Consider the following 20,842-nt stretch of genomic DNA (forward strand, 5'->3'; position numbering starts at 1 on the left):
TCTGAAACAGAGGATACTTGTTCATTAGGTTTAAAAGCCATGGTGGAGCCCCATAGGAGAATGTGTACTAAATGTATTGATTTCACCTTAAACAGTAAAGATCAGTCTTTATCTATAAAAGAATTGTCACCAGAGGGGTCTGTCGAGGGGGAAGTTATGCCGACTAACTCTCCCCACGTGTCGGACCCTTCGCCTCCCGCTCAAGGGACGCACGCTAATATGGCGCCAAGTACATCAGGGACGCCCATAGCGATTACTTTGCAGGACATGGCTGCAATCATGAATAATACCCTGTCAGAGGTATTATCCAGATTGCCTGAATTGAGAGGCAAGCGCGTAGATGCTGTAAGAGCCATGTCTGATACTGCGTCACAATATGCAGAACCTGAGGACGGAGAGCTTCAGTCTGTGGGTGACGTCTCTGATTCGGCGAGACCTGATTCAGAGATTTCTAATTTTAAATTTAAGCTTGAGAACCTCCGTGTATTGCTTGGGGAGGTATTAGCTGCTCTGAATGACTGTGACACAATTGCAGTGCCAGAGAAATTGTGTAGGCTGGATAAATACTATGCAGTGCTGGTGAGTACTGATGTTTTTCCAATACCTAAAAGGCTTACAGAAATTATTAGTAAGGAGTGGGATAGGCCCGGTGTGCCCTTTTCCCCACCTCCTATATTTAGAAAAATGTTTCCAATAGATGCCACTACACGGGACTTATGGCAGACTGTCCCTAAGGTGGAGGGAGCAGTTTCTACTTTAGCAAAGCGTACCACTATCCCGGTTGAGGACAGTTGTGCTTTTTCAGATCCAATGGATAAAAAATTAGAGGGTTACCTTAAGAAAATGTTTATTCAACAAGGTTTTATTTTACAGCCCCTTGCATGCATTGCGCCTGTCACTGCTGCGGCGGCATTCTGGTTTGAGGCCCTAGAAGAGGCCATCCATACAGCTCCATTGACTGAAATTGTTGACAAGCTTAGAACTCTTAAGCTAGCTAACTCATTTGTTTCTGATGCCATTGTTCATTTGACTAAACTAACGGCTACGAATTCCGGATTCGCCATCCAGGCGCGTAGGGCATTACTGGAGGTAAGGGTCATACCCTTCCTCAGGACAGGGCCAAATCAAAGGCCAAACAGTCTAATTTTCGTGCCTTTAGAAATTCCAAGGCAGGTGCAGCATCAACTTCCTCCGCTTCAAGACAAGAGGGAACTTTTGCTCAATCTAAGCAGGCCTGGAAACCTAACCAGTCCTGGAACAAAGGCAAGCAGGCCAGAAAGCCTGCTGCTGCCTCTAAGACAGCATGAAGGAACGGCCCCCTATCCGGCGACGGATCTAGTAGGGGGCAGGACTTTTTCTCTTCGCCCAGGCGTGGGCAAGAGATGTTCAGGATCCCTGGGCGTTGGAGATCATATCTCAGGGATATCTTCTGGACTTCAAAGCTTCCCCTCCACAAGGGAGATTTCATCTTTCAAGGTTATTTGCAAATCAGATAAAGAAAGAGGCATTCCTACGCTGTGTGCAAGACCTCCTAGTAATGGGAGTGATCCATCCAGTTCCGCGGACGGAACAAGGACAGGGTTTTTTATTCAAATCTGTTTGTGGTTCCCAAAAAAGAGGGAACCTTCAGACCAATTTTGGATCTAAAGATCTTAAACAAATTCCTCAGAGTTCCATCTTTCAAAATGGAAACTATTCGGACCATCCTACCCATGATCCAAGAGGGTCAGTACATGACCACAATGGACTTAAAGGATGCCTACCTTCACATACCGATTCACAAAGATCATCATCGGTTCCTAAGGTTTGCCTTTCTAGACAGGCATTACCAATTTGTAGCTCTTCCCTTCGGGTTGGCTACAGCCCCGAGAATCTTTACGAAGGTTCTGGGCTCACTTCTGGCGGTTCTAAGACCGCAAGGCATAGCGGTGGCTCCGTATCTAGACGACATTCTGATACAGGCGTCAAGCTTTCAAATTGCCAAGTCTCATACAGAGATAGTTCTGGCATTTCTGAGATCGCACGGGTGGAAAGTGAACGAGGAAAAGAGTTCTCTATCCCCACTCACAAGAGTCTCCTTCTTAGGGACTCTTATAGATTCTGTAGAGATGAAAATTTACCTGACGGAGTCCAGGTTATCAAAACTTCTAAATGCTTGCCGTATTCTTCATTCCATTCCGCGCCCTCCGGTGGCTCAGTGTATGGAGTTGATCGGCTTAATTCCTCAGAGTTCCATCTTTCAAAATGGAAACTATTCGGACCATCCTACCCATGATCCAAGAGGGTCAGTACATGACCACAGTGGACTTAAAGGATGCCTACCTTCACATACCGATTCACAAAGATCATCATCGGTTCCTAAGGTTTGCCTTTCTAGACAGGCATTACCAATTTGTAGCTCTTCCCTTCGGGTTGGCTACAGCCCCGAGAATCTTTACGAAGGTTCTGGGCTCACTTCTGGCGGTTCTAAGACCGCAAGGCATAGCGGTGGCTCCGTATCTAGACGACATTCTGATACAGGCGTCAAGCTTTCAAATTGCCAAGTCTCATACAGAGATAGTTCTGGCATTTCTGAGATCGCACGGGTGGAAAGTGAATGAGGAAAAGAGTTCTCTATCCCCACTCACAAGAGTCTCCTTCTTAGGGACTCTTATAGATTCTGTAGAGATGAAAATTTACCTGACGGAGTCCAGGTTATCAAAACTTCTAAATGCTTGCCGTATTCTTCATTCCATTCCGCGCCCTCCGGTGGCTCAGTGTATGGAGGTGATCGGCTTAATGGTAGCGGCAATGGACATAGTGCCATTTGCGCGCCTACATCTCAGACCGCTGTAATTATGCATGCTAAGTCAGTGGAATGGGGATTACACAGATTTGTCCCCTCTGCTAAATCTGGATCAAGAGACCAGAGATTCTCTTCTCTGGTGGTTGTCTCGGGTCCACCTTTCCGAGGGTATGACCTTTCGCAGGCCAGATTGGACAATTGTAACAACAGATGCCAGCCTTCTAGGTTGGGGTGCAGTCTGGAACTCCCTGAAGGCACAGGGATCGTGGACTCAGGAGGAGAAACTCCTTCCGATAAATATTCTGGAGTTAAGAGCAATATTCAATGCTCTTCTGGCTTGGCCTCAGTTAGCAACTCTGAGGTTCATCAGATTTCAGTCGGACAATATCACAACTGTGGCTTACATCAGCCATCAAGGGGGAACCAGGAGTTTCCTAGCGATGTTAGAAGTCTCAAAAATAATTCGCTGGGCAGAGACTCACTCTTGCCACCTGTCAGCAATCCATATCCCAGGCGTGGAGAACTGGGAGGCGGATTTTCTAAGTCGTCAGACTTTTCACCCGGGGGAGTGGGAACTCCATCCGGAGGTGTTTGCTCAGTTGATTCATCATTGGGGCAAACCAGAGTTGGATCTCATGGCGTCTCGCCAGAACGCCAAGCTTCCTTGTTACGGATCCAGGTCCAGGGACCCAGAAGCGACACTGATAGATGCTCTAGCAGCGCCTTGGTTCTTCAACCTGGCTTATGTGTTTCCACCGTTTCCTCTGCTCCCTCGACTGATTGCCAAAATCAAACAGGAGAGAGCATCGGTGATTCTAATAGCGCCTGCATGGCCACGCAGGACCTGGTATGCAGACCTAGTGGACATGTCATCCTTTCCACTATGGACTCTGCCTCTAAGACAGGACCTTCTAATACAAGGTCCTTTCAATCATCCAAATCTAATTTCTCTGAGACTGACTGCATGGAGATTGAACGCTTGATTCTATCAAAGCGTGGCTTCTCCGAGTCAGTCATTGATACCTTAATACAGGCACGAAAGCCTGTTACCAGGAGAATCTATCACAAGATATGGCGTACATATCTTTACTGGTGTGAATCCAAGAATTACTCAAGGAGTAAGGTTAGGATTCCTAGGATATTGTCCTTTCTCCAAGAGGGTTTGGACAAAGGATTATCAGCTAGTTCCTTAAAGGGACAGATTTCTGCTCTGTCTATTCTTTTGCACAAGCGTCTGGCAGAATTTCCAGACGTCCAGGCATTTTGTCAGGCTTTGGTTAGAATTAAGCCTGTGTTTAAACCTGTTGCTCCCCCATGGAGCTTAAATTTGGTTCTTAAAGTTCTTCAAGGAGTTCCGTTTGAACCCCTTCATTCCATTGATATTAAGCTTTTATCTTGGAAAGTTCTGTTTTTGATGGCTATTTCCTCGGCTCGGAGAGTCTCTGAGCTATCTGCCTTACAATGTGATTCTCCTTATCTGATTTTTCATGCAGATAAGGTAGTTCTGCGTACCAAACCTGGGTTGTTACCTAAGGTGGTTTCTAACAAGAATATCAATCAAGAGATTGTTGTTCCATCATTGTGTCCTAATCCTTCTTCAAAGAAGGAACGTCTTTTACATAATCTTGACGTAGTCCGTGCCTTGAAGTTTTACTTACAAGCTACTAAAGATTTTCGTCAAACATCTTCCCTGTTTGTCGTTTATTCTGGACAGAGGAGAGGTCAAAAAGCTTCGGCAGCCTCTCTTTCCTTTTGGCTTCAGAGTATTATACGCCTAGCCTATGAGACTGCTGGACAGCAGCCCCCTGAAAGAATTACAGCTCATTCTACTAGAGCTGTGGCTTCCACCTGGGCCTTTAAAAATGAGGCCTCTGTTGAACAGATTTGCAAGGCCGCGACTTGGTCTTCGCTTCACACTTTTTCAAAATTTTACAAATTTGATACTTTTGCTTCTTCGGAGGCTGTTTTTGGGAGAAAGGTTCTTCAGGCAGTGGTTCCTTCCGCTTAATCCCTGCCTTGTCCCTCCCATCATCCGTGTACTTTAGCTTTGGTATTGGTATCCCATAAGTAATGGATGATCCGTGGACTGGATACACTTAACAAGAGAAAACATAATTTATGCTTACCTGATAAATTTATTTCTCTTGTAGTGTATCCAGTCCACGGCCCGCCCCTGTCATTTTAAGGCAGGTCTAAAATTGAATTAAACTACAGTCACCACTGCACCCTATGGTTTCTCCTTTCTCTGTTTGTTTCGGTCGAATGACTGGATATGGCAGTTAGGGGAGGAGCTATATAGCAGCTCTGCTGTGGGTGATCCTCTTGCAACTTCCTGTTGGGAAGGAGAATATCCCATAAGTAATGGATGATCCGTGGACTGGATACACTACAATTGTTTCTCCCCTTTAATTTGTTCAAAGTGATCCATTTTACTTGAAGGAGAGTATTAAATTGTTTACAATAGCCCCTCTACCTTTATTTTGTCAATTAAAATAGTGACTTTTGTCTGCTGTACCCCCACCTATAGTAATAACTTTCAATACTTAATAAAGGGACAGTCAACACCAGAATTTTTGTTTTTTAAAAAAGATAGATAATCCCTTTATTACCCATTCCCTAGTTTTGCATAACCAACACTGTTATATTAATATACTTTTTACCTCTGTAATTACCTTGTAACTAAGCCTCTGCAGACTGCCCCCTTATTTCCGTTAATTTGACAGACTTGCATTTTAGCCAATCAGTGCTTACTCCAGGGTAACTTTACGTGCATTAGCTCAATGTTATGTATATAAAATACATTAACTAACACCCTCTAGTGGTAAAAAAAAACCCTGTCATAATCTATTTAGATTAGAAGAGTCTGCCTTTAAGGTCTAAGAAATTAGCATATGATCCTCCTAGGTTTAGCTTTCAACTAAGAATACCAAGAGAACAAAGCAAAATTGGTGATAAAAGTAAATTGGAAAGTTGTTTAAAATTACATGGCCTATCTGAATCATGCATTTTTTTTTGGACTTGACTGTCCCGCTAAGTATTGGCTATAAAAAAGGCTATGTAAACAAAACCTGCAAAAGCAAATGTACACTCTTAGTGGGAGTGATATGACCTAAAATGTTAATTTTCAATTGTAACTTCTATCTAATTATTGGACTTTGGTGTACAGAAAGAGATAAGATAAGGAAGCATTTCTGTGTGAAGAAAGTGATAATATAACAAGGTCTGATCTCCCTAAATGCTCAGTCTATTTTAATATGTTTTTGTTTCAAAGAGCATAAATAATTATTTCAAACACAAAATAAAACTAAATGATCAATTCCCAATATGTTTTATACTCTGCAGCTGGTATAACAAATTATTGGAAGCAAATTAAAGTATACTGCCCCTTTAGGAGTGTGCACATGTCTTTATAATTCTGTGGCATCATTATTGCCAAACAATGAATAACATTCATATGAACATTATTGCAAACGCTGCTGTCAAATGGCTAAAGACATGTGCACACTCCTGAGCTCACCCAGGATTACTCTTTAACAAAGGATTGATAGAGTTCTAAGCAAAATTAGAAATAGAAGTAAATCGAAAAGTTACTTAACCCCTTAAGGACCAGCGACGTACCCGCACTATTTTAACAAGCCTGCAGGAGGGTCTAATAGCGCGGTGTTGCTGGTTAAAAAAAATTGTGCTTTGTCCAATTCATTCAAATTTAATTTTGATTTTACTTTCCCTTTAAGACCTTAACACAAAGCAGAAATACCAGCCTATTTTGTGAAGAAGAAAATGTAGACATTTACGGAATGTAGCTGTCAGGGAATCTGTTTATATTAGAGATCTGTAGCACAGCTCTGCCATGAACTCATCTGTCTCAGATTGTTTTGTTGCCAAATCCTCTGTATTTCCAGTAAGACATCAAAAACAAGCAATTATCATAGAGAAATCCTGGACCCAAAATTATCTGAGGCAACTGCCTGTTTCACAGCAGAACCATTTCTCATTGTTTATTTTTACATTTTATGATTTTGTGATAACTGTTGTCAAAGTTTTCTACCCCTCAAAAACACCACCTGCACATCTGATCATTATACAAAATCTCCAAAACATCAGACGTGACAATAAGGAGTTAAACAGCAGCTGATGTCTTTGTAGTGTTCACAAGCAAGTAGCACTCTCTGGGTTCACAGTGAAATAATGCAGCAACTGATTAATGCATTGATGGAAAGTGATTCTAGAAAGAAATCTATTGTCCTTTGCCTATTTCCGAGTTGATGGACTGTGTAGATGTGGCAGATAACTATAAATAAGTAGGTGCATCAAATTATGTCTATTACCTAATTTGCTTTGTTATCTTGGTATTCTTTGATTTAAAATCACAGGTGCTCTCAAAAACAGCAATGCACCACTGTGAGTTAGCTGCTTTTGGTTGCCTGCACATATATGCCTCTTGTCATTGTCTCATCCGATGTGTTCAGCTAGCTCCCAGTAGTGCATTATTGCTCTTTTTATAAAGGATACCAATAGATCGACAGAAATAGGATCATAGAAGTAAATTGAAATGTTGTTTAAAATGGTATGATCAGAATCACCAAAGGAAAAAAAGTGCATTTCCTTTCCCTTTAAGTATGAAAGCCAAGGGTGCAATTTTGTACTCTTAGAGCAGGGCTCTACAAACCCAGGAGCCCGGGAGTCACTGGCTCCTAGGATTATACCTCTGGCTCCTAACTTTTTGGGTTATTTTCCATTTATCTTTATACAAATACCACTGGCTGGCTCCTAAAAGTATGCCTGGTTTCTAAATATAGTTACTGGCTCCTGAATTTTAAATCCCTGTCCTAGTGGCAATTCTAGGGTCACCTGCGCCACCCCGCCCCAGGTATTATTGTAGCCTCAAGAGGGCCGTTTATTGTAACTTGCCAGACAGGTCTATTTCTTTACCTCCATTTCCCAACTTTGGGTTCGTTTCCATTGAGTTGTTAAAAATGGAGCCATAAGCTATCGAAGTTGCCAACAGCTAAAAGTAGTTTACGTCTCCATTTTAGTATCGGGTTTCCATTAAAATATTTTGTGCAGTGCATTTTCATGTATGTGTAAGTTTACTCTGTGTTAATGCTTCCATCCGACATCAGATTTTTCACGAATCGCACCTTAACAAGTTCGTTGCTGTGGTAACCCGACCTAACACTATAAACGTTATGTTTAACGCCTGCGCTCCTTACCTGTGATTTCCTCTAGAAAAAAAAGACACAGGAGTTATGTAGGTCACAAAGCAAAGATAAAAGATATGAAAACAATTTCTTATTTAAGGGGAACATTTTTTTTGTTCGTTTTATTCAATTTTTTAATTTATTAATATATGTAAAATGTAATATTTATTGTTGCCCTAGTTGGAATTATGGAAATGTGTGCTTGATTATTTTTTTTATACCTAAATACATACTGATATTTAAATAGGAACATAACTCCAACTAGTCCTATACCTGGGCCAGCAATAAATATTAATCTTTTTAAAGCAATATCTGCACTCCACTATGTAATACCAGTGTACGCTAATGTGCGCTATTATTACAAGTTGTCAGCTCACGTTCGCATTGCTGGGAGGCATTGTGCTCACTAGAGCGCGCTTCCATAGGCTCCAATGGGAGCCTCAATCTGATGCTGTCAGAGATGGCACAGAACCAAAGCGCAGCTAAGCGAGTAAGTAGCGCAGCGATGGCAGCAAATATAAATATATATGCTTATATACATACATATATATATATTTACTGGGAACACACAGTTCCTATAGACTGCTATGTAAAGGCACTTTTTAATACCCAACTCCTGCCAACTTTACCCCCAAAATACTGCCTAGTGCAGTAATTTTTTTAAAAAAAATAAAGCTTCTGCTATCTTTATTTTTTAATAAAATACATTACACTGTATTTTGGGGGCATTTGGGGGCATTTATAAAATTAACCAGAGACCTGATCTCTGGTTAATTTTATAAGCCCTAATTGCTACTGCGAGCTTTGCGTCCTTGCGAAAAGCCAATTGCGGCTCAATGGAAACAACTGGCCACAGGTATTTATTACTGATTTGTCCTGCCCCCCCATGTGATCAGAATCAGCAGCAACTTGAAGCCTCAGAGCAGGAAGGAGATGCTAATAGGGACATGAAAGAAAAAAATGAATCTTTCATGATTCAAATAGTGTGTGTGTTATAAGAGACTTTTATAATTTCTGCTGTTATCAAACGGACTTCCATTGCAATCCTTTGTTGAGAAGCATACATAGGTAAACACATAGTTTTATGCAAGCAATTAAATGCTCTTTTACACATTAGAAAATATACTGCACCTTAATGTCCCTTTAACACAACTGCTGATTGGAGAGGAAAAATTGTGACCAAAGGCATCTAAAAATATCATTAAAGGAGGACAAAGGAAACGCTAGATTCATCCTAATGCAAACATTTTTAAATCAATTATGTGTGTGGTATGAGGATAAAGGGACATTTAAATCAAAGTCAAAATTAAAGGGATATGAACCCCAACATTTTTCTTTAATGATTGAGATAGAGCATGTGATTCTAAACAACTTTCTAATTTTCTTCTATTATCAATTTTTCTTTGTTCTCTTGGTATCTTTTGTTAAAAAACAAGGAATGTGTGCTTTCGAGCCTGCCCATTTCTGGAGCACTATATGGCAGCAGTTTCACAAGAATGTTATCCATTTGCAAGAGCACTAGAGGGCAGCAGTTTCACAAGAATGTTATCCATTTGCAAGAGCACTAGATGGCAGCAGTTTTGTAAGAATGTTATCCATTTGCAAGAGCACTAGATGGCAGCAGTTTTGTAAGAATGTTATCCATTTGCAAGAGCACTAGATGGCAGCAGTTTTGTAAGAATGTTATCCATTTGCAAGAGCACTAGAGGGCAGCAGTTTCACAAGAATGTTATCCATTTGCAAGAGCACTAGATGGCAGCAGTTTTGTAAGAATGTTATCCATTTGCAAGAGCACTAGATGGCAGCAGTTTTGTAAGAATGTTATCCATTTGCAAGAGCACTAGATGGCAGCAGTTTTGTAAGAAAGTTATCCATTTGCAAGAGCCCTAGATGGCAGCAGTTTTGTAAGAATGTTATCCATTTGCAAGAGCACTAGATGGCAGCAGTTTTGTAAGAATGTTATCCATTTGCAAGAGCACTAGAGGGCAGCAGTTTCACAAGAATGTTATCCATTTGCAAGAGCACTAGATGGCAGCATTTTTGTAAGAATGTTATCCATTTGCAAGAGCACTAGATGGCAGCAGTTTTGTAAGAATGTTATCCATTTGCAAGAGCACTAGATGGCAGCAGTTTTGTAAGAATGTTATCCATTTGCAAGAGCACTAGATGGCAGCAGTTTTGTAAGAATGTTATCCATTTGCAAGAGCACTACATAGCAGAAGTTTTGTAAGAATGTTATCCATTTGCAAGAGCACTAGATGGCAGCAGATTTGTAAGAATGTTATCCATTTGCAAGAGCACTAGAGGGCAGCAGTTTTGTAAGAATGTTATCCATTTGCAAGAGCACTAGATGGCAGCAGTTTTGTAAGAATGTTATCCATTTGCAAGAGCACTAGAGGGCAGCAGTTTCACAAGAATATTATCCATTTGCAAGAGCACTAGAGGGCAGCAGTTTTGTAAGAATGTTATCCATTTGCAAGAGCACTAGATGGCAGCAGTTTTGTAAGAATGTTATCCATTTGCAAGAGCACTAGATGGCAGCAGTTTTGTAAGAATGTTATCTATTTGCAAGAGCACTAGATGGCAGCAGTTTTGTAAGAATGTTATTCATTTGCAAGAGCACTAGATGGCAGCAGTTTTGTAAGAAAGTTATCCATTTGCAAGAGCACTAAATGGCAGCAGTTTTGTAAGAAAGTTATCCATTTGCAAGAGCACTAGATGGCAGCAGTTTTGTAAGAATGTTATCCATTTGCAAGAGCACTAGATGGCAGCAGTTTTGTAAGAATGTTATCCATTTGCAAAAGCACTAGATGGCAGCAGTTTTGTAAGAAAGTTATCCATTTGCAAGAGCACTAGATGGCAGCAGTTTTGTAAGAATGTTATTCATTTGCAAGAGCACTAGATGGCAGCAGTTTTGTAAGAATGTTATCCATTTGCAAGAGCACTAGATGGCAGCAGTTTTGTAAGAATGTTATCCATTTGCAAGAGCACTAGATGGCAGCAGTTTTGTAAGAAAGTTATCCATTTGCAAGAGCACTAGATGGCAGCAGTTTTGTAAGAATGTTATCCATTTGCAAGAGCACTAGAGGGCAGCAGTTTCACAAGAATGTTATCCATTTGCAAGAGAACTAGATGGCAGCAGTTTTGTAAGAATGTTATCCATTTGCAAGAGCACTAGATGGCAGCAGTTTTGTAAGAATGTTATCCATTTGCAAGAGCACTAGAGGGCAGCAGTTTTGTAAGAATGTTATCCATTTGCAAGAGCACTAGATGGCAGCAGTTTTGTAAGAATGTTATCCATTTGCAAGAGCACTAGATGGCAGCAGTTTTGTAAGAATGTTATCCATTTGCAAGAGCACTAGATGGCAGCAGTTTTGTAAGAATGTTATCCATTTGCAAGAGCACTAGATGGCAGCAGTTTTGTAAGAATGTTATCCATTTGCAAGAGCACTAGAGGGCAGCACTATTTCCTGCCATCTAGTGCTCCAAATGCCTACCTAGGTATCTCTTCAACACAGAATATCATGGGAACAAAGCAAATTTGATAATAGAAGGAAATGGTAAAATCTGTCTAAATTACAAAAGAAAATGTGTTAAAAAAACCTTTCATATTTACTCCTATTATCAAATGTACCGGTTTCTAGTTGGTTAAAATGTTCAATGAGGTCATTTAGTAGATTTAGCAGTGTACATTTGTCTTGAGCCGTATGTGTCTGCAGCAGTTTGTGTAGCAATGTTTTACAAGCAACCTGTTCCGACTTCATAGTGCAGTTGCTTTAGGTACACTATGATATTCTAAATCTATGGTAAATTAGGTTAGTTGATATGACAGCTGTATAGTTAGAAGCACAGTTTAATAAAGAAAACTGATTGTACACAAAATGATTATCTTGTATGTAAGCCCCTGCAAACTGCCCCCTTATTTCAGTTCTTTTGACAGACTTGCATTTTAGCCAATCAGTGCTGACTCCTAGGTAACTCCACGTGCGTGAGCACAGTGTTATCTATATGACACACATGAACTAACACCCTCTAGTGATTAAAAAAATGTCAAAGTGGATTAAGACAAGGTCTAAGAAATTAGCATATAAACCTCCTAGGTTTAGCTTTCAACTAAGAATACCAAGAGAACAAAGCAAAATTGGTGATAAAAGTAAATTGGAAAGTTGTTTAAAATTACATGCCATATCTGAATCATGAAAGTTTATTTTAGACTGGACTGTCCCTTTAACACCTGTCGGCCAGTTAAAGAGCAAGATGCCATCTCTATCACATCTGCAAGCTCTATAGGGAAGTGCAGAGCAGGACATCATGTGATGAGTGAGAGCCGGCAGCATGTGTCTGGCAGGAGTGCAGAAGAGTGCAGAGGGCAGGTCTATTACTTCTCACACCTGTTTAGTCATCTGTGAATTAAGAGGATTAAAATGACTGAACAGTCTCCATACAGATTGGGAGGGCTGGTACGTCTGCATCCTTATTGTTTGTGAAGTATTTGCCAATATCTAAACATTGCGATTTCCGTTAGAGTTTTCATAAAGTTTGCAGCATATTCTGCTGTTAAACCGTAGCAAAAAAATCTATAGTAACCTGTCTGTGTTCCGCACGGTGACTCCACATTGTCAGTTTATTGATTGGCTCATTTATCTGCACATGTGATGTGGGAGCTGGGGCTGTAAGATGTAGATCATAAAATATAAAGAACTTAGTCAAATGTTATCTTAAGTTTTTGGCTAAATCCCAAGGGTTTGGCTCTTGCTGTCTGTAGCATCTGGAAACGATCAGTGTAAACAATGGAGCCCCCCACCCCAGCTCCGCTGAGACTCGAATTTAGAGAACATGAGAACTTCTGGCCTCACATAGACACCATGTGGTCTATTATTTCAAACTAACAAACCTGTGTATCTTCCTCTCTTGGTGTTTTACTTGGCACGAAGTTGCCCCTTTCTACAATGCAAACCAGCTGTCTTTACGCCTTACATTAAACGTGCGACACATTACAGAGAACAAAAATTCCATTAACCTAAAAGCTACCAATAGCTTGGAAAAGAGGCCAACCTGGGCACCTTTATATAAATCATAAGATTGCAGGACACAAAGATGGAAACCTCTATAAAGGGATGTAAAACACAAGTTTTTTCTTTAATGATTCAGATAAAAAATAAAATTTTAAACAACTTTCCAATTTATTTATATTTTCTAATTAGCTTCATTCTTTTAGTACCCTTTGTTAAAGGAGCAGTAATGCACTTCTGGGAGCTAGCTGAACACATCAAGTGAGCCAATAACATGAGGAATATATGTGCAGCCACCAATCAGCAGCTCTTGAGTCTACCTAGGTATACTTTTCAACAAAGTAAATTAGACAATAGAAGTAAAGTTGGGTTTTATGTCCCTTTAAATTTTAATATTCCACATAATGTTGGCGATTGTTCGTCTGCAGAGTCGAGACGTTTATTTGAGAATGTGCTCATGCCCTATTATCCCGGACTTTCCTTGGGGAGGGCCTCTACAGTTCCCCGCGGGTATAATTGTCAATGGGTGTTGTGCCTTTCATTACAGGATTGCGCACCTTCGCGTATTGCTCAGACATGTTTTTCAGTTATTGAATGACCCTATTGTTAGTGGGGGTCTGCAGGTCAGGATGGACGAGGGGTCTAAGGCGCTGCGTTCAGGTCGCAGTCTGCTCTGGATGTGTGGGCTTTGTTGAGTCTATCCTGTTAGCTCAGTCTGCTAGGATATGGATTTTCCTTTCAACTTGCTCCATTGCTTTTAGAAGGGGGTTTCCTCTTCCTTCAGGCTCTGAAGGTATACCTCTCCTTCTCGGGGGGCCTTGATTGAGGTTTTGTGTTCCCCTTTTTAGAGATCAGTGTGTGGGTCCGGCAGGTTGGGTTGCCTGGAGCGTGCCATGTGTCTGGGGGTTGCTTTTGCAGTCTTTTCTTGCTTGACTGCTTCTTCTTCCTCGCAAGTACCCTCTGTGTCGTCCTGTTATGGACTCTGTGTTCTCCAACTTGGGGTTTTCAACTGGGTCTATTACACATTTTTTTGTGGTTTAATACTTTGGTATTCTATGTTCCGACGCTGGGAGGACTTTGCCTTTTTGGTTTCATTCAGTACTTGTAGGATGTTGGAGAGAAGTCTTTTCTGTCTCTGTGCCTGGTTTTATCCCGGGTTTCGCTGGTATAGGCGTGCCTCCTTTCCCTGTTTAAGCCCCTTTGGGTCTTTGTGAGTTGGGCTCACTATTGGAGGTGTTCTTTTTTGGAGGGGACCTTTTGGTTTCCTCAGTTCTCCTTTGCCTTGTCCCCTTACGGGTTTAGGCTGATGTTCCCTTCATTAGTAGGGGGGTGAGTGGTTGAGGACCGTCTGTTGGGCGACGGTGTCTCCTGGAGGACTGTTTGCTCAGTCGAGTCCGTTTTGCGGTCATTAGCTTGGCTTCTGGACTAGCTGCAAGTCAGTGTCCTTGGAGCTTTTCCTTTAAACATTTTTCTCGGCTTCGGACGAAGCGGGGTTTTTATTGGGAAGAGGTTCAGGCTTGGTGCCCTCAGTATGGGTTGGCTTTTGTACCCTCCCGTCTTGGCATTCTGTGTCCTCTATAGCTTGGGTATTGTTTTCCCAAAAGTAATGAATGCAGCTGTGGACTCTTTCCATTTAAGAAGAAAAACATAATTTATGCTTACCTGATAATTTCCTTTTCTTCTGATGGAACGAGTCCACAGCTCCCCACCCGTAATTTTATGTGGGGCATCCTTTTATTCTTCTGGCACCTTTCACCCTGATATTTCTTTTTCTCTTCCTTGTTCCTCGGCAGAATGACTGGGGGATGAGGGGAGTGGGAGGAGTATTTAAGCCTTTGGCTGGGGTGTCTTTGCCTCCTCCTGGTGGCCAGGTTCTTTATTCCCAAAAGTAATGAATGCAGCTGTGGACTCTTTCCATCAGAAGAAAAGGAAATTATCAGGTAAGCATAATTTATGTTTTTAAAAAGTTTCCAATTTACTTCTATTATCAAATTGGATTAGATAGAGCATAGGGTTTTTAACAACTTTCAAATTTACTTCTATTAAATTTGATTTGTTATCTTGATATTCTGTGTTGAAGAGATACCTAGGTAGGCCGCTGGAGCAGGAATTTTTTTTTCTTCATGGATCAGATAAAGCATATGGTTTTAATTTACTTCTATTATCAATTTTGCTTCATTCTCATAGTATCCTTTGTTGAAGGAACAGCAATGCACTACTGGAACCTAGCTGAACACATCAATAAGCCAATGACAAGAGGCATTTCTGTGCAGCCACCAATCAGCAGCTAGCTCCTAGCTCCTGAGTTTACCTAGGTATTCTTTTCAACCAAGGATACTAACAGAATTAAGTAAATTAGATAACAGAAGTACATCGGAAAGTTGTTTAAAATTGTATGTTCTGTCTGTGTTTTAAGACTAGGCAGATATGTTATTCTATAGCAACACAATATAAATGTCTTGTAATAACAAGGTGTTTACTTTTCCTTTAAAGGAACAGTCAAGTCAAAATTAAACTTTCATGATTCAGATAGAGCACACAATTTTAATCCTTTTTCCAATTCACTTCCATTATCTAAATGTGCACTATCTTTTTATCTACATAATTTCTGGGTCACCTACTCCTACTGAGCTCGTGCAAGATTCACAGGATATACGTATATGCATTTTGTGATTGGCTAATGTCTGTCACATGATACATCAGGAAGGAAAATGTAACTGTGACATTTGTCAGAAAAAAATCTACTACTCATTTGAAATTCAAACTAAGTGCTTTTGCATTTTCTCTTTATTATGCATTTATTTATTTTGCAATTCCACTGTGTTTAGTGGTAACTTACTACTAGTGGTAAGAAATGTTACAGTGCTAGCCATAGGCACAGTGCCATATGGCTAGCACTGCTATTGGCTGAGAGGTGGAAGTGCCACTTCATTGAGAAAAAAAAAAGTTATGCCATGCCATTTTTGAAACTCATGACTGAATGTCCCATTTCTTTTTAGTGCTGGTAAATCCTAGCATTTTTGAAACTTTAGGATTTACTATCACTTTAATGAAAATGTATCGCAAAGTTGTTTTACTATGTATAATTAAATTGACAGTAAAGTCAAAATAAAACTTACATTGATTGTATAGAGCATGAAATTTTAAACAACTTTTCAATTTACTGCTGTTACCAATTTTGCTTAGTTCTCTTGGTATCCTTTGTAAAAAATAATGCTAGGTGAGCTCAGGTGCGTGCATGTGTGTTAAGTAGGGTGACCATATTGCTACTTTGAAAAGGGACACATATGAGAAATACATATGTCAAGGCTGTTTAAAGAAATGTTTTGTATAAGAACCCTGACATATGTATTTTTCATGTGTCCCTTTTTAAATCGGCAATATGGTCACCCTAGTGTTTGCAACATTGTTTATAGCAATATTATATATTTACATACACTGGTGCCATAAACTGCTATAGACACTAGGGGTGCGCATCTTCACTGGTCTCACAATATGATTTGATTACGATTATCATGGTAACGATTTGATTCGGCGATGCATCACGATTACTGCCTATTATTTATGCCCATGATTTAAATTTTTCAGAAAAAAAATTCAAGCAGTCAAAAGAACTCTTTTTTTATTTTATTAGCTCAAAAAAAAGACACTCTTCCTGTGGCAAAGTCTGAACACAGCACACAACAACAGTATTTATAGAACAGTAAATACTAAATAAATGGCAATTGTTGTATTACTTTGGCAACAATAATATGGCATCAAACTGTAGTAGTGTAAAAAGTGCAGTGCTCGCAGTGTACTTCTTCAATAAAATGTAATATTTAAATGTATATAGTATACAAATACAGTCACTAGTATAAACATGAACATAAATAAATGTCTAACCTATCTATGTTGGTTTTAATTTAATGTCTATTTACTTAGTAATAATAATAGACATTAAATTAAAACCAAAATAGATAGGTTAAGCTTAAGTTACCACCATTACCTACCAATACCATTATTATTTGTGTGAAAATGGTTATCCTCAGAAAACAAAACATAAATCCCTTATATGCGGTACAATAAATTACAGGTGTGCCACTGCCTTCATGACTGGCAAACAAACATCACGTGAATCTGGAACACAACACACGCACATAATACACAGTTACAGTAGTACTAGAGACATTTAAACAAGTAGCATTGAACTGAACTATAACTACTAGTTTCTTGATTATAATATCTTTATGGAATCACAAATATATATAGTTAGTTACTTAGTGTTAAAGCAGTACACTACACACACACAACTGAACACACACAGTCACACACACACACAACTGAACACACACAGTCACACACACACACACACAAACAATACATAAAAAAAAACCACAGACATCAAGGAGTAAATCATCATGGTGAAGAAAGAACGGGTGGCAGTGTGGCACGCACATGAGGTGTGTGCTTTATTTTTGTATTGTGTTGTGTATGCTGCTGTCTGTGTACTATGACTGTCTGTTACAGTATATTTGGGATCCAATAAAGATTTACTCAAGGTTTTAAGCTTCAATTTACAATTTATTCTGTCAAGGCTTTTCCTTCCCCTAATAGTGGTTTGGCTTCAGTGGTCTCTGGAGTACACGTTTAGGATTTATTAGTAGAGGCGCTGACTGGCGGGTGGTGGTGGTGGTTACTTAGGTTATTGTTATTAATTAACTGGTTGGTTAACCCCTACAGATCTGCCTGGGAGTGGGATGGCATATTGTTGTGATCATATGATATCTTTCTTAAAGGGTCTATTTAAAATAGACACGTTTTAGTGTGAATAATCCCTTATGCAATATGCACTCACTGCATTGCAAACAATACAGGTGTGCTGTAAACATTATAGCACAACATCTACAAAACAGAGCACTTCCAAATTCCAATCCTGACTGGCAAACATCACACAGTAACTATAAGTAGTAATAGACATTACAACAAGTAGCATTGAACTACTAGATGAACTTGATTATCTTTATGGGATCACAAATATATTGTTACACAACACACACACACACAGTCAAACAATACAAAAAAAATGACACATCATAAAGAGTGAATCATGGTAAAGAAAGGGTGACACGCACACATGAGGTGTGCAGTTGTGTGTTGTTTCTTTTGTATTGTTTGTGTGTGTGTGACTGTCTGTGACAGTGTGTGACGTGGTCGTGTAGTACTAGTATATTTGTGATCCAACAAAGATTTACTCAAGGTTTTAAGCTTCGATTTTCAAAAAGCTATAAGCTATAACATTAACAAATATAAAATAACTTAATAACAATACTGCACTGGGCAGTGGGGCACGCAGCACTTTCTGGATGTGTCACAAAACATTAAATATAAACCTGAATCACTACTCAGAATTATGGAATATGTAGGTTTTTCTGTAAGAACACTAGTTGATCCACATGCTCTGGTTTGAGGGTGCTTCTTTTTGCCGTTACCACATCTCCTGCAGTGGAGAAAACCCGCTCTGCAGACACGCTTGTACCTGGGATACACAAGTATCGCTTTGAGAAATGAGAGAGGAGGGGCAATATGACCTCATGTACATGCCACCAGTTCAAAGGGTCTTCAGTGAGAGGCAGAGATGGGGCTTTACAATATTTCTCTATTTCCTCTTTAGCCTTTGCATAGGGGGTCTTGGGTTCTATTGTAAATTCAGTGTCAGTGAAAGACTGTCCCAGCAAAGTCATCAGCAGCGATGTGGACTTTCTTTTGGGAGGAGAAGGGTTATCCTCCTCGATGGGTGATTCTTCTTCCAGAGTTTCTATTCCCTCAGGCAGTGGCACTTCATCCACATTTGTCCTCCTAGATGTAACTGTACTAGTACACTCAATCTGTGTTTGAACAAAAGAATAGAAAAAATAGCATTCATTATTACCTCTAGCAGCCAGTGAATGCTATGTGCTCAGTAATGCAACATTACAGCTCACATCTATTAGGAGGAGGAAAGTTGACTGTGGCGTTTAGAACTGTCTTATATAAACCTTGTACTCGTTAAACTAGCTACTAAGCTACTGCTAGCTAAGCCTATTTTGTTATGAATGTTATGTTTTATGTTTGTTTTAAATTTATACATTTTTCAAGAAACATGATGAAATTAAAATTACCTCCAAGGATGCAGCCTCCTCAGTCACTCCTCTGTATATCTCCAATCTCTCCTCCTCTGTGAGAATAAAAGGCAGTCCCTTAAAACAAGGATCCAGGGCAGAGACTGTATAAAGTATTTTCTTCTCTGCCTCGCTGCTGTACCTCTTCAGGAGATCTGTTTTGATGGCATTCTTGATCTCATGGATCATGGGTGTGTCTCCCATGGTGTCTGTCATGTTCTGGAGCAGTTGTGCATTTAGAGGGGCAATGAGAGACAGTGTTGGATTGCGCTCTTCTGACATCAATGTGGTTGCATCCTTCATTGGCTTTAATGCACTCACAGCATCCTCTGCATTTGACACATCTGTTTCGTTGAGTGCAGAGATCTGACTCACTTTTTCTGACTTCTGGAGACAGCAATGTGGCACAGATTGCAGGTTGCTCTTCTAAGAACCTCTTGACCATGTCATATGAGCTGTTCCACCTTGTTGTCACATCAGTTATCAGCTTATGATTCTTCAGGCCAAGACATTTCTGTTTTTCTTTTAGACAGTGGTTTGCTGTAGTGCTGCGGTGAAAAAATGTTGATATTCGTCGCACTCTGCCTAAAAGCCTGGAGAGTGTGGCCACTTTCAGCGCCCGCTGGGATGCGAGATTCAGTGTATGGGCGAAGCATTTTACATGAGGGAATTTTCCAACTTGAGCAGCAACAATCATGTTCGACGCATTGTCGGTCACAAGCACTACAGATTTATCGGACAGCTGCCATTCTTCCACGACACAAGACAGTAGCTCCGCCAGATGAGAACCCGTGTGAGACTCATAAACTGCTCTCGTTTGCAGCACATGCGACAAGATCTGCCAGTCCTTGCTAACGTAATGTGCAGTTACTGTAACATAAGACTCCGACATGACTGAAGTCCATGAATCACACGTTATTGCGACTCGACTGGCTTGGCTCATTGATGCAATTACCTGAGCTTTGGTTTCGTGGTAGAGTGCAGGTATAACGTTTTCTGTAAAGTAACTGCGTGACGGGAGCTTATAACGTGGCTCTAGCGTCTTCAACAGGTTGCGAAACCCAAGGTTTTCCACAACAGAGTAAGGCCGTAGGTCCTTCGCTATGGAACTTGCCACAGCTTTGGTTATTCTCTTCCCTTTTTCAGAGTTGGGCGGCAAAGTTGACAGCATTGCATCAATTCTTGGCTGATGAGCTAGTCTTGTTATTTCCTTGGCAGTGGCACTGGCGGCAGGTGTTAGCATCTCAGATTGAAAACGGCTAACGTGATTTCTCAAGTTAGTAGTATTCCCTAGGTATTTAATTTTTGTGTGACAGGCTTTACAAACCGCGTGTGTCTTGTCCAATTCGTGCTTTCCAGTATGTTCATAAAATCCAAAATGTGCCCAGATGCTTGCTTTTAAAATGCTAGGTGCATTTTTTATCTCTCTTTCTTTTTGGTCTCCTTCTGTCATTTTAACATGACATGTACATATGTGATGGATGATGTTGTTGTCAACGTCGAACTCTGTCAGTGTTAAAAAACAAAACACTAAGTTGTCAAAATGTCAAACCACAAATGTAAAATCAACAAGAAAATTTAAATGTAGTACATTACATTAGTAACTTCAACTACTTGCCATTTTGCCAACATTTGAAAACAAATTGCAGGGGACACTTGGCATTTGGAATAATGGGGGTTTGGTAAGGTAGTGGTACTGGACTG

The 20,842-nt window shown here is 40.2% G+C and overlaps 1 protein-coding gene across 1 annotated transcript in view; it reads left to right on the top strand.

Moving 5' to 3' along the window:
• The window catches only part of ZCCHC24 (zinc finger CCHC-type containing 24), a 224,241-nt gene that overhangs the window by 160,646 nt on the left and 42,753 nt on the right, over window positions 1-20,842 (top strand). The window lies entirely within an intron of this gene.

This window comes from Bombina bombina, chromosome 9 (assembly GCF_027579735.1).
Source record: "Bombina bombina isolate aBomBom1 chromosome 9, aBomBom1.pri, whole genome shotgun sequence".
In the NCBI taxonomy this organism is placed as follows: Eukaryota; Metazoa; Chordata; class Amphibia; order Anura; family Bombinatoridae; genus Bombina; species Bombina bombina.